We start from the raw sequence: 15,808 nt of genomic DNA, 5'->3' as shown, positions 1-15,808 counted from the left end.
CTATTGGGACCTATCTCGCCGTACTAACAGCCCGCCACTCCCGCTCAGACAACCCCTACTCTGCAGGGCGATCTTCTTGTGCTGCACAGTAGTCAGGTACACTGTGAGTCCCCCGAGCTTGCAGGCTACCCTGTGGACACTTGCTGCATCCACTAGCTGGGCAGCTCCAAGTTATACCCCCGCACCTCAGCCCCAGTAGGGTAGCCTCGTGTCAGCAGGGAAATGCTCTCCATGCACAGGGCGCACACAGCACCACTCCTTTTGCGGCCGGGGCAGTGGTGTCCCAATGCCAGCTACAGGTGCGTCATGCCCGGGGAAGAGCTCCGCCAGGCCACCAGGAAGCCATGCAGCGTGCCTCGCCCCCCCTTCCCCAGCACCGGGGACCTGGAGCGGTCACCCCCCACCGGCCAAACCAAGCCCGAGTGAACCCCGCAGCCCCAGCAAAAACCAAACGGGCCGACAGGGGCCCGCTGCAACCAGGTCCACGGCCGGAGGCAAGGACGCTGCACCACAACGGGCCCCGGTAGAGGAGGGAAAGCAGGTACAACTGCCGCACTCACCCCGGCCCCCCGCGCCACCGATCTCCTCACCTTAAGGCCCAGACTCCAATCCGGCCTCGGCAGTGTCCTCTCGGAGGTCTAGCGGCAAGCCAGCAGCACTAGGCCAACTCACCACTCTGAGTGAGCACTGCACACAATCTCAGAATTGTGAAACCCCAATCCTTTATATCATGTATGTGGCAACACTTTCAATTTTAACACTTGATGATGACACTCTGATACTCTGCTCATACATATAGTCTGAAACATACTGATATGTACAGCAATGATCAGTGGAAGATGGTAAATGTGTCTCCTCACTTACTCTAATGAAGGAAGTGACCCGTATAGGGCAACCTGGGTCACTAATAACCACCTCGCAGCCTTCCGTACTAAATGAAGAGTCGATCAGACAGCAGAGAATAGGTTATGTTATACCGTTTTCTAAAGCGCACAGCTGCCCCAACAAAGGGGCGTCCCAGCGCTGATAGCAGAAAACTGCAAAGCTACCATAGGGAAAGCCTAGGGCAAAGGAAAGAAGTACATTTTGATTTCCTTACAAAATGACAGATAGTTATCATGCCACGAATATGCAAAGGTAGTGCGTTCCAAAGTTTGGCTGACAAAGTAAAAAAGGAACGTCCGCCAGCACGCACCCTCTTCACACGAAGAACAACCGCCAGATGCTGCCCCATCGACCGGAGTGGGTGAGCAGGAATATAAGGTACAAGCAGATTAGCCAGGATACCTGGCGAAGAAAGCTTTGAAATTTTAAAAGCAATGCAGAGAGACCTAAACTCTACGCATTTGACCATAGGCAGCCGGTGTAGCCGACGAATGGCGTTCGTCGTGGAACACATTCTAGGCAAGCCAAGAATACAAACCAATAACTGTTTATTCATATACACTCAGAGCAGAGCCCCGTCTCCCCAATCACTGAGAGTGCTGCAGAGGGAACTGAAATCAACAAGCATAAAGATACATTATGTACGTTTTATGACCGGGAAAAAACATGCCTAAGTGGAATTTTCCAAGCAAGTGTAGTTAAACAGCAAAATGCAAAAAAAAACAGGTCAGAGCTCATATCTTACACAAAGTAACACAGTCCAAGGTCGTTCCATCTGGTGCCTGCCAGCAGACAAGGGGGAGAGGGCCTCTATCTAGCGAGAAAGCTATGTGCTGACATGAACAGTGCGCTCATTACTAAAACGAAACCTAAGTGAAGAAATAAAACTCAAAGGGGAGCATTTCTCGGAATTGGGCGAGATAAGTTTCGAACAGCCTAAAATGGCGCCCAAATAGAAAATGGCGCAGCGAATGCTGAGTTACATAGAGCACTGCGTAAGCATAAACAATTTCTATTCTAACAGACCCTCGTTTTTGAATGAGCTAAAACATTTTCTAACAGCAACAGGAAGAAACAAAACTTTAAACAGTAATGAAAAATCGCATTGATAAACAATTATGAGCAATCCATATTATCAACATCAGGAAGTGAAACAGTAAGGAGGTAAGAATTCTCGAAAAAACCCTCATCGATGTTCATCATATCCTCAATATCTTTTTGAATCATTATGGCAGCATTGGTATCATGAATCAATATCTTCTTTTTAGGGGTGAGAATAGTGGTACAATAGAAGCAGCAGAAGGGAAGACACTGAATAAGAGCACAACAAAGCACCAGTATCACAATCAGGTAAATCACTTTTTCAAGAATCCAACCCTAGCAGCCAAAGAGAAACCAACTCCAATTCCCACTTTCCATTCGTTGTACATTTTCAAGGATATCTAAAATGTGTTTGGTACTATTCTTTTCCATATTCTTGATCCCGTCCACATACTGATCGCCCACTACTGCGCATACACCACCACTCTTAGCAAGAATAACATCAACTGCATATCGGGTCTGTTCTGTATAAACTTGCATACTCTCAAACTGAGTGGTGATGTCATGTAAGGCCGCTACTGTGGTAGATGAAATTTGCAGCTTGCATTCAAAATATTTTCTAGCTTTTTCACCCATGGCCATAGAGGTACCACCCAATGTGAAAATAGAGGAAAGAATATACCCAGAAGTAAACAGAAATCCTCAGCACACATAGAGGGTGTCTCAAATATTCTTAAAATATGCAGTGTAAGCACAAATAATATACAAGTGGGTAATTCCATTTCTTGTTTCTTTTAATCTCAGGGTCTTCAAACAGCCGACACGTGTTTCTTCTGAGATGTAATCTTTTACTTGTGGTGATAATTCCGACCCACAAAGGGGTTCTGTATCTTACGATGTCTAAAACCAGCCGTGTGTATATCTGAGGGATTCCAATATGTCCGAACAATCTCCAGCGTGATTCTATGTGCAGAATGTCTCAACGTCGTTCTATGTGTACTCCGAGTGCAGGACCCAGTGTAAGTATAATTCACAAGTGACAATGGATATGCAGTCCACAGACTAGTAACGTATTGAGTGGGGTAACAAGCTGTCCCTTCTCCAAAGAATCTCTTAGGTGTCTCCAGGAATACATTACTCTGCCTGTTCTTTTGTTTCTTTTTGGAGAGATAACCTTACCCTTAGTACGTAATTGTTAGAACTGGGGGTCTCTAGTTGGCAGAGGTAGGTACCTTTGACCAAATAGGGACCTTTGCTTCGAAGTCAGGGAAAGGGGATTACACTACTGGATAACCCCTGCTCACCCCCTTGATAGCTTGGCACGAGCAGACAGGCTTATCTCAGAGGCAGTGTGTTAAGCATTTGTGATCACATACATTAATACAGTGAAAACACTACAGATGGACACCACACATGTTTTATAAAAATAAGTATTCTTTATATAGACTTAACACAAGACCACAAATGAAAAAAATTCCACAATACTGTACTCAAAATTGACTTAAAGATGGTAGAAGTAACTTAGTTCAAGTTGATGGTAAATGCAACACAGTTCTCACAAAAGTACCTGGATGCGTAATGCAAAATAAACAAAAGGCTCACAGCGTTGGAGATGCATCGGTTCCTTGCTTCGAGCTAGACGATGCGTCACGCCTCAATGCTTGCACAGAGTAGGGGATGCGTCTTGATCCTTACCGGAGAGGAGGTGATGCGTAGATTTTCGTTCTGCAGCCCGGTTGCGATGCGGCAAGATGTCGTCGCGATGCGACAATCCGGTGCGATGCTATAAGTTAGCGCCCTTGATGCGACGATGTGAAAACGTTGCGTGCACGCCCTGTCAGCCTTGCGGCGACTCTGTACTTTGGAGCCGCGACAGGCCCTGCAACAAGCTTCGCTGGTGATGCGACGGCGACCCTCACGGTGGCGACACGCTTCTCCTGGATGCGACAGCAGACAACTATGACGAAGACACGCTTCTGTGGAGATGCGGCGGCACACTTCTCCAGCGATACGACGACTACAGCTGCAGCAGCGACATGCTTCTTCTCATTGCGTCGCGCTTCCAGCTCCCAGTGACACGCAGGCTTCTGCAGATAGAATTCCTGGCAAGGAAATTCAGAGGGGAGCTGGTGGTGAAGTCTGTTGTCCCTGAGACTTCAGCAGTAGGCAAGCACAAGTTCAAGCCCTTGGAGAAATATTCTGCAAGATGATGAAGTACACACAAAAGTTCCTTCTCCTCTCCTTGGCACTGAAGACACCACTGTAGGTCAACCCCGCAACACAGCACACTGGCAGGGGGGCAGTCCACTCCTACAGATTCTTTTGGTTCTTCTCCTTGGCAGAGGTTTCTTCTTCTTGTTCCAGAACTGATCTAAAGTTCTTGGGTTTGGGACCCAATAGTTATACCCAGTTTCTCTTTGTTCTCTGAAGGCAGAGAGTCCTTTGCCTAGTCCAAACCAGTTCTGGTCAGTCCTGGAGCACTTTTTTTACAGGACTCCTTCTTTCCTTTGACAGTGTAGGGCAGAGACATCAGACGCACCACAGGAGGTGGAGCCAGCATTGTGGAGGGAAAGCACAGCCCTATTCAGGTCCCAGGTGCAACTCCTCCCACCCATCTACATGGAGATCTCTCTATTCAGCCGGATGCTGACTCACCCTGTCTCCGGGAATTTCCCAGCCCCCTGGAATTCCCCAGCCCCTGTCACTCAAACTCCAGACAAGGAATACACAACCTAGCAGAAGCAGGTTTGGATGGTTAGACAAGAAAATACCTACGTTCTAAAAGTGGTATTTTCAAACACAGAATGTTAAAACCATCTTCCTTAAAAGATGTATTTTATCATTCTGAGTTCAGGCATACTAAACTCGAATTTCTACCATGTTCCCTGAGTCAGTTAGGATTATAAGATGTAATAATCAAACTGCCCATTCTGGCCTATGGGGAACAGGTAGCCTTGCAATAGTGAAAAACGAAAATGGCTGTAATTCACTATTAGGACATGCCACACACACCAGGGCATGTCCTACCTTATACTTACAATCCACCCTGCCCTTGGGCCTACCATAGGGGTGTCTGATATGAAGAAAAGGGAAGGTTTAGGGACTGGCAAATGGGTGCACTTGCCCAGTCAGCATGGCAGTACCAGACTGCACACAGGCTCTGAAATGGCAAGCCTTAGACACACTTTTACAGGCTGCTTCTGTGGGTGGCACAACCAGTGCGGCAAGCCCACCAGCAGCATTTGGATTACCAGCCCTGAGCACTCCTGATGCACTGTACTAGGGTCTGACAGGTAAACCAAACCAGCCAATCATGGAATCACTAATCCATACATCAATTTACAATAGGGAGAGCATATGCACTTAAGCACTGATCAGCAGTGGTAAAGTGCCCAGAGTCATAAAACAGCCAACAACAGGTCAGAAAAAAATATAGGCGGAAGGCAAAAATTTCAGGGATGACCCTACAAAAAGGGCCAAGTCCAACAGTAATGGTACACCTTGATCATCTTCCAAAACCCATGAGACCCCACACAATATTCTTATCAGCAAAACCAAGAGAACAACACATATTATTTTGTTTTCCGTGTCCACATCATATTAGCTTTCTTGGACTTCTCTAAAGGCACTACATACCTTGCCAGCCGTGAGGGGAACGGCTCTCCAAACCGAAACCTCTGCCCAGCCTGCTACAGTGCCGTGAGGGGAACGGCGGTTCACTCCAAAAACTACCACCCCCAGCATTCCCTCTCCCGGGCGCCTGCCTACAGCGTCACCAGGCTGCGCCGGGGAGGGTTAAAGGCTCGGAGGACGAGCCGCTGCGCGGGACGCGCTAATATTAGCTTTCTTGGACTTCTCTAAAGGCACTACATACCTTGCCAGCCGTGAGGGGAACGGCTCTCCAAACCGGAACCTCTGCCCAGCCTGCTACAGTGCCGTGAGGGGAACGGCGGTTCACTCCAAAAACTACCACCCCCAGCATTCCCTCTCCCGGGCGCCTGCCTACAGCGTCACCAGGCTGCGCCGGGGAGGGTTAAAGGCTCGGAGGACGAGCCGCTGCGCGGGACGCGCTAATATTAGCTTTCTTGGACTTCTCTAAAGGCACTACATACCTTGCCAGCCGTGAGGGGAACGGCTCTCCAAACCGGAACCTCTGCCCAGCCTGCTACAGTGCCGTGAGGGGAACGGCGGTTCACTCCAAAAACTACCACCCCCAGCATTCCCTCTCCCGGGCGCCTGCCTACAGCGTCACCAGGCTGCACCGGGGAGGGTTAAAGGCTCGGAGGACGAGCCGCTGCGCGGGACGCGCGCGGGCCGCGCCCGGGCGAAGCCCGGGACAAGGGTGGGACCGTCTGTGGCCGTCCGGGGCACGGAAGAGGCCGGGCTGGGCCACTCCCCTTGGTTCCTGTAAGTAAGACACATCATAGGACTAGCTACGCACTGTGTGGCAAACACCTTGAACCCTGTAATCCCTGTGTTCACAGTACGCGTATATTTGTGCCCTTCTACTGTTTGTGCCTACATTCAAAGTATGCCTGTAACACCGCCTATACAACCAACCAAAGGCAAGATAACATTAGCGGGAGGCCCACGGAAAGGGACACTTGATCACTTTCTGGCCAAAGCTGTTTCTAAGTTGGACAATGAAATAGCGGACACGGAACGCCGTCTGTCCCATGGTTTACCCCTTGATAAACGCTCCTCTCTGGGTACTTTTCAATTGATTTCGTCTCCTACACCTGTAACACACAATTTGGTCAATACCTCTCCTTTATCTAATGATCCGGGTATTCCGCTACTTCTTCAGGATCTGCCGCCGACAGCAGACTCTTCAAGGGATTTAATTTTCATTAATACAAGTATGAACCCTTCCCTACATTCCGCTTTGGAAGGGGCTCTACCGAATATGCCTTCTAAAATAAAATCAAGGCCTACTAGGAAAATGAATCCCTCAAAAAATCCCAGACCTGTGGCAACCCTGAAAAGAAAGAGGGGCGGTGCAGGAGCAATAGGTAGTCGCTCTAAAGCACTGAGGTTACTCCCCAGTCCTTCAAAATGTAAAGACACTGCGCTACCTTCTGTGCCTGACCCCAATGACAGTCTATTCCAGAGACTCGAACATCTTGTGAAGTCACTCCTTCTACCTCTCTCTGAGAGAATAAAAAGGCTAACCGAGCAACTAGACACCCTAACAGCCATATCTTCCTCAAATGGTTCTTTACTGAAAGATCTGGTTATTTTTCAAACAACTGATGACCAGAGGAAACCACCAGATATGACACTTGGAAGAGATGTCTCATTGCCTAATGAAACAAACACCCAGCCACCAGCTATCTTAGCTGTTTCTGAAAATGTGTCCACCTCTTTAGAAGAGAGGGAAAAAGTAGCCCCGCAAAACACACTAGAAGGGAAAATCACTAGCATCTCCAGGGCGCCAAATTTACAACAGTCTTTTGACAGAATGGACGAGTATATTGATTTACCACCTGAGTCTGCCCCCTATGTTATTATACTTACGGGTGTGCCAAAATTAAGTCCAGGAAAGAAGGAGGGGTTTGTGGAACTTAAAAACAAAGTAATATATTGGCTAAGTAAGAACAGACCTCTGCCCCCAGACCTTAACGGTGAGATTTTATTTGTGCGAAGGCTGACCTGGCTTGGGTGTAGGCCTAAAGACATAGAGGGTGATATTGTGACTATAAACTTTAAAGATCAGAAAGTAGTTACTTACATAGCGGATTGGTTTTTAGAAAGAGGAGCGGAAGGAATATCTACTCGTGTTTTGAGTTACTTCTACCCTCAATCCCTCCTCACCCTCCAAGGCAACATTCCCATCCGTAGGCCGCCCAGAAATACCAGAACAGTTCCAGCGCTCCAATACCCAAGATCTATTAATTCTGTCCCTCTGTTCCAACATCCTAGAAATTTTAGTCGCTGGAATGCTTCTCCCTCTTTTTCACCCTTTCCAGATAGGCCTCTTCTCTATCAACATCAGCACAAACACAACTTACCCCAGTACTCAACCTGGTCTGTACCAGTCACAAACCGTTTTGAGGCACTTACAGATCTAGAAGACCCTGATTGACAGATGGAACCTAGCTTGGAATTTGATTTACGTGGAGCTCCCACTTTGACACTTAATATACATGCTGCCACTTTTTATCCTGGAATGGACACTGTTAATACTTGTAATATGGGAACCCCAATTTGTGCGGCACCTATTGATCAGCCACAAACTAGCGGCGATAAATTACACCCTGCGACTACTTCTAATTGTGATTGCCCAACCCACCCCAGTCCCCCTCTCCCTCAAACTTCCAAAACCAGAGCCAAAAATAAAAATGCTCCTTTCATGAGGGAAATAGGGGATGCTGATAACATCATCTCATGGAACGTTGCAGGCCTCTCAAATAAAATATCGCACCAACCTTGGCTAGATATAGTTACTTGTTATAGCTTTATCTGCCTCCAGGAAACATGGGCTACAGACGAACTCCACATTCCAGGATACCAGACCTTCCATGCACCTGCACAAATAACCTTACAGGGGAGAAATAAAGGAGGTTTGACCATATACGTTTCAATAACGCAGGGCATAAAGGTATTGAGACATATATTCACTGAGTACTACCAGATTTTAAATGTTAGTTGGGGGCGGGAAAAATTTCTAACCCTCATAAACTTTTATAATAATATCCCCAGCAGCAATCTAGAAAGCCAGATCGATAATCTTATGTCGAGTGTCAATGCTATCAAGACCCAGAAAAAAGACGAGTTGGCGTTGATCTGGCTGGGCGACTTCAATTGCACTATTTGCCCACATGCTTCCAATGGCATTTGCGGCCTTGGTAAACATAAGGATGACAACCCAACTCATTTTGTTCATTCAAAACTGGGCGATACTCTAAATTACATGCTTTTCCATTTTAACTTCTGTTTTATTAACGAACTTTGCATCCCAAATACCCCCTTTAAACCAACTTTTCATGGGCGGGGATGCAATTCGACCATTGATTTTACCCTTATATCTCCATCCAATGAAGGATTAGTCATTGCCTGGGAAACACTTAATGTTTTCTTCAGTGATCACTACCCAATTGCCTTCAATCTTAAAATTAGAAAGACTCAGGAGATCCCCGTAAATACGCTCAAACATCATCCCAATATAAACTTAGCCACAAAAAAAAGCTATTCTATAAAATGGGATAGGGTTAACCCCGCCGTTTTTCTACATACTTTAATGGGATCCAGCCTACCCGATATACTTGCCTGTCTGACAGAAACAGAGGAGTCATCAGTACTTTCGACTCCCTTCTTAAAAATTCAATCTGAACTTAAAAAATTACTAACTAGAGAGCATCAATCTAACACTAAAATTGGCCATGGTTGGTTTAATAAAAATTGCACTAAAGCTCTGCAAGCTCTAAAAAGGGCTCTGCATGAAACTATCAAATCACCTGCTGAGATCAGTAAAGCCAGAAAACTGTACAATTTGGCCATAAAAACTAGGAAACAGACTCTAAAGAAAGAGGCTTGGTCGGCCTTAATTGAAGCCTCTAAATCCAAGGACAATATAGCTTTCTGGAAAGCGGTCAATGCTCCCTATTTACAGCAAAATCAGACAGATGTTATAGATATGGCTATAAATGGGAAAACTTGGGTAAATCACTTTAAAAACTTATATGATAAATTAGAAAACCCCGACTATGGTAACCCCCTGATTGACGGGGTAATCATTCAACCACCTACAATTCTACCGATTTTATTCCCAATAGGCAATTGTATGGAGATTACAAAAGCAATTAAAGATAGTCCTTCAGGCAAAGCCCCTGGCCCTGACGGCGTCCCGATTGACATCTACAAAGCAGAAATTGATCTTTGGGCACCCCTGTTAACGAATGTTTTAAATAATTTTAATCGACATGGGCTCCCACCATCTTGGTCTGAAGCTATAGTCGTCCCTATTTTTAAAAAAGGAGACAGAAACGTCCCCACCTGCTACCGACCAATTTCACTCCTAGATGCCCTAATGAAGGTAGCAGCACGGGCAATTTTAAACAGAATTCAACTTTGGGCAGAGGAAAATAATGTATTATCCCACTTGCAGTATGGTTTTAGTCCAGGAAAAGGGACCATAGAACAGAGTTTAAACTTGGCCTTAGTTTTATCAAAATACACACAGGCAAAAAAGGGAAATCTTTTCGTTACATTTGTGGACCTGAGTTCCGCATTTGATTGCGTGAACCATGAGATACTATGGTCCATATTATCTGAAATGGGCTTAGATTCTAACATTCTAGTATTTATAAGAACTCTGTATAGTGATGCAGGCGCTAGAGTCCGCTACGGAAATAAAGGCGAGTGCTCTGATAAATTTCCTATCAAGAGAGGGGTACGACAGGGGTGCATCCTAGACCCCCTTCTCTTTACCCTATACATAAACTCTATTGGCCAATATTTAATAGAATCACAGCATGATTACCCAAAAATTCTAGGAGCTCCGACCCCAATACTCCTTTATGCTGATGATGCCGCCATCATGTCCCGGAACAAGATAGGCCTTCAGAGGGCTGTCTTGAAGTTTGCAACTTATATGAATGAACGAGGGTTAAAAATTAATATTGCAAAAACATACACGATGGCTTGTGGCCCGGGAACAAAGAAAGTGCCTTGCTCAATCTTTTTAGATAGCAACAGGATCGAGACCACGGACCATTTCTCCTACCTTGGAATACATTTTGACAGGAGGGGAAATTGGCATACAGCGGTAAATGCCAGAAATTTGGCCCTCACCCGAGCTATTGGCGCCCTTAAACAGTTTTCAGCTAAAGTAGGTGGCAGACCAGTGAAAGAGCTGATTGTTCTTTACAAGGCTAAATGCATTTCTACTGCCACCTATGGAGCTGGTCTTTGGGGTATTGAAAACGCACAACTATTACAAAAAACAGAAAATCAATTTTTGTGCTATTTATTAGGAGTTTCAAAATCTACATCGACTTATTTTATACATATCGAATTGGGCTTGCTGTACATCTTAGATATTATTAAAATTGCGCCTATACTCCTGTGGCATAAGATTTGGGTTACTCCGGAGACCAAACTAAACAGAGACTTGATCACTGACTGTCTCAACCTCGACGGATTAACCAATATTAAATGGCTCACATACGTAAAAAACATGATGATTGACCTTGGCCACCCTGAGTTTTTCACGAGGCCTTCTACCATGGAAATGGTTTCCAGGAAGACCCTAAGAGAGTTGGCCTTAAACCATCTAACAACTAAAAGATGGAACATGGAAAAAACAAAAAACACAGTCATCAATTACCAAAAAATAACCATGCAAGAAGGCCTCCAAAATTATTTATTAACTCAGCCTACTTGCTATGCCCGAATGCTTCTCACTCGCCTCAGATTTGGAAATTTTTACCGTATGATTGCTTTCCCTCTCTGCAACTCTTGGTCAAATGAACTCCCACTCTGCCCTTGTGATGATACCTCTGCCCAATCCAACATCCATTGTGTTCTTTTTTGTAAATTTTACCAGCTGCCCAGGGGGGCATTTCTGAAACCACTTTTAAAGTCCTGGGGAATTCGTACTTGTAGACTGGCCATGTTTAGGTTATTACAGCTGGACAATGAATGTACTATTACTGCAGTAACGAGTTTTTTAAAGCTGGCTGTTAAGTTTCGGAGCTCAATGTAATTATTTTAATATGCATTTTTTGCAATTTGATAAATTTTTTCATTAACAGGGGATTGTACTGAATGACTCTGATTATGTAAAAACAAATCATTTTTAAACTTTTTATCTGTATATATATGCATGTATTTTTTCTTAATGTTTGCTTTTTGATGTATGCTTTTATGATTTTAATTTGAAAATCGAATAAAGCTTTCTTGATTGATTGATTGATTGATGCTGTGGAACCAAAACAATTGGTTGTTCTTCGTCAGCAACCTTTCTACCAAAGGGATGCATAATGAATTGCAAAAGTGCAAAGAAAATTTACAAGTTCCCAGTGTCTGTTAGAGCCTCACTGGTACAGGCTCCTATCGTCAATCAATAAGTAGGCGGTTTTGAGTACCGGCAGTGGAGCTTGCTCTGTGCTAAGTTCTTTTAATCTATCCCTCGTTGTTAAAGATGGTATACCTTCAAGGTATACTTCTGGTCTTCCTAGCTAATGTTCAGAGAATAAAAGCAAAGTGAGTACAAAATCCTCCACTAATTTTCAATTAATTCTCTTTGTACTATGACTTAGTACAACCTATCTTATTCACTCCATCCCTAATCTTTCTTCTCCTTGGATTCAGTATCCCTCAGCCAGGGCGCAAATTGTACCCGGTAGCCCCTGATACAAAGGCTCCTGGGTAGCTCAAATCTCTGGAGAAACAGCCTCATTCAAAACATCATCATTCTCCTTATCGGTCTGGGTCCAGATCAGCTGGGTGTCGCTGACAGGAATGAACCTGGCAACTGTTCACACTCTGAGTCACCCATGCCCTCCTTTACCCACTGATCGTATGGTAACGGCAAAGGAATCTTCCTTCAATGGGTGGCATGCACCCAGTTGATTCGACCAGCAACCTTTACAGCCGTACATGTCACCAAAAGAACCTGCTCAGGATCCTTCCAGCGCAGCTCCAAACTTTTCTTTTGCAGGAAATTCTGGAGGAGAATGTAATCACCGAGCTGAATGTCATGCCGGGTCCCTCTGGTATAGGAGGTAGGGACTCCTGCACCTCTTGGTTAATAGAACGTAAACTTTCGATTAACTGGCCAAGATAATCAAGCAACTCAGGATATTCGATATTGGAATATTTACAAGTACGTGGAATGCCCCAGACATTTGCCAGGCATCCGAACACGACCCCATAAGGTGACAATCCTGTTCTAGAATGGGCTGTCATTCTTGTTGACAAGAGAGCTAACAGTAAAGCATCTGGCCATTTTAACCCTGTTGTCTCTTGCATTTTTGCCAATTTCAGTTTGAGAGTACCATTGTACTTCTCAACAGGACCAGCTGACTGGGGGTGATTGGCAGCATAAAATTTCTGCTAAACGTGCAACCTTTCACAAATCAATTTAATTACTTTCCCCTTAAAATGACTTCCATTGTCACTCCAAATAACTCAGGGCAAGCTGAAACGGGGAAAGTACTCTTTAAGAAGTACCTTCACAGTCACAATGGGCGTATTATCTTAAGTGGGGCAGGCCTCAATCCATTTACTGAACGCACATACAACCACCAAAACATACTTAAGATTATTGCATCTCTCTAATTTGATGTAGTCCATTTGAAGGACGTCAAAGGGAAAAGTGTGGTGCAAAATTACCAGGTGGTGTAGGGGTACCCTTCTCTGGATTATGCATCATACAGACCATACAATATTTCACCAAATGCGCAGCTGTCATAGAAATATTATCATTATGCCACTCAGGGCTAACAATTTACAAATGCCTTTTCCACTAAGGTGAGCTGGACCATGTGCCATATTAACCTCAGGAAGTGCGTATGGATCGGGCAAAATCCATTTCTGTTGCCCCGATTTATCAATCCAACATCGTTCCTCATTCAACTGAGCTGTAATTTAAAACAAAAGCCATCGACATATAGTTCTCTTTGAGCGTCAGATAAGGGAACATCAGTCAGGTCTATATGTCCTTTCATCTCTTCCTCTGTCTGGAAAATACAGTCATGCTTGATAACTGCATCATTCTCAGAAACAAGGTGTAGTAACATGGCTGGACTCAGAGTAGCATATCTTTGGATTATAATATGCTTAGCTAACAATGTCATTTCATAGCCGGAAAGATGTCCACTGGTGAGGTGCTGTGTCTTTGTCTTATTCAAAAGTGTATCCACAGCATGGGGCACCACAACTTTGAGGTCTGTATCAAGTACAAGTCAAGCTGATTGCCTGATTGAAGTGGCCACAGCCGCAACCGCTCTCAGACAACTCAGGCGGGCTCTTGCAACAGGATCAAGCACAGCGGAAAAGTATGCACAAGGTTTCTGTTTGTCCCCAAACTTTTGTGTCAAAACAGAAAGAGCGCAACCAGCCATCTCATGAACGTAGAGCACACATGGTTTTTGTTAGGTGTGCCAAGCACCGGAGCCAAACAAAGCAAAGTTTTTAATTGCCTCAAAAGACTGTTGGCATTCGGGCGTCCAAGGCAAGGCTTATGCACTACTTTCGTTGTTAATGCAAGCAAAGGTTTGATTAGTAATGAGTAACTTGGGATTCACTGGTGACAGTAGGAAGTAATACCTATAAAAGCACGTATGTCTTTCTGAGTTTGTGGAATGTGCATTTTAGCAATGGTACTGATACGCTCAGGGGTCAGTCTCCTACCCTTCTTCGACAGTAGGTGACCTAAGTAGGTGACCTCCTGTTGACAATACTGACATTTGGAAAGAGAATCCTTATGACTATGATGTGCCAAATGCAAAAGCAATTTCACTGTACTGTCTTTGCAACCCTGCTCCATATCAGAAGCGATCAATAGGTTATCAACATATTGCACCATTACATTACCTTGTGGAAGCAACAGTGAATACAATTGACTCTTAAATTCCTGACTATAGATACTAGGACTCTCCGTATAGCCTTGAGGAGTGCAACAGAATCTTAAGCTTCTGCCAGCCAGTGTAAATCCAAACAAATACATACTGTCTGGGTGACTGGGAATACTAGAAAATGCATTTTGTTAGATGAATGACAGAAAAAACGTAGCAGTAGATGGAATCATCGTTAAGAGCGAAGTGATATCAGAAACCACAGGAAACTGAGGAACCACAATTTTATTGACCTCTCACAAATCAATCACAAAACGATAAACATCATCAATAACATCAGGGGAACCCAAAGGTGTCCTCTTAACCCCTTCACTGCTAGGCCTTTTCCCCCCCCTGTGCTAAGCCTTTTTTGGGCTATTTGGGGTAGTGCGCGCTTAGGCCCCTGTAACTTTTTGACCACATAAGGTATCCATGCCAAATTTGCGTCCTTTTCTTCCAACATCATGGGGATTGTAAAGGTCCCCAGGGTTTGTCGATTACCCCAGAGGGGTCCCAGAAATTAGCCAAAATACAGCAAAAAAAAAATTCTTTGTGGAAAAATGGGGAAAACGGGCTGCAAATGAAAGCGTCTGGGTTTTTCTCTGCAAATGGTATTAAAAAAGGGGTTGTGGGGCTGAAATCACCATTTTCCCAGATTTTAGGGAATTACAGACTTTTGTCAGAAAACCAACATTTTTTACACAGTTTTGGCATTTTTCTGGGACAGAGCCTATTTTTGCTATTTTTTGTGCTTTCAACCTCCTTCCAGTTAATGGTAGAAATGGGTGTGAAAGCAATAATAGATCCTGGAAAGCTATACATTTTAGAAAAGTAGATACAATTCTGAATTCAGCAAGGGGTCATTTGTGTAGATCCATCCAGGTTTCTTTATAGAAACTAACAGTTAAATATAGAAAAAATTTAAAATTTGTTGAAAAAAACAGCCTTTTGTGTCAACGTTTTTACCTGTAACTTCTTCTAATTATGACAGCTCTTTGAAAGCAATATACCATTACATCCTTCCTGGTTGTAGGGATATATAGGACTTGTAGGTTCACCAAGAACCCGACGAACCCAGTGTCAAAAACTGAGCGCCAATTTGTAATGGTTTTTTATTATGTTCCGGGTATATAGCAATTATTGTGGGAAAATGTATACATGGAAAAATCGGTATGAAAGCCACCTATGTATTTCTGAAATGGAACAAATTATAGAGTTTAGAAACAGTACATATTTGCACATTTTCGAAATTGGGAATACTCATACTAGCATGAGAATTATCGGTCATTTTTCAAAATGACTTATTTTTTACACAAAGTCTT

Source organism: Triturus cristatus, chromosome 1_2 (genome assembly GCF_964204655.1).
Source record: "Triturus cristatus chromosome 1_2, aTriCri1.1, whole genome shotgun sequence".
Taxonomy (NCBI): domain Eukaryota; kingdom Metazoa; phylum Chordata; class Amphibia; order Caudata; family Salamandridae; genus Triturus; species Triturus cristatus.
This window is presented reverse-complemented; position numbering follows the sequence as displayed.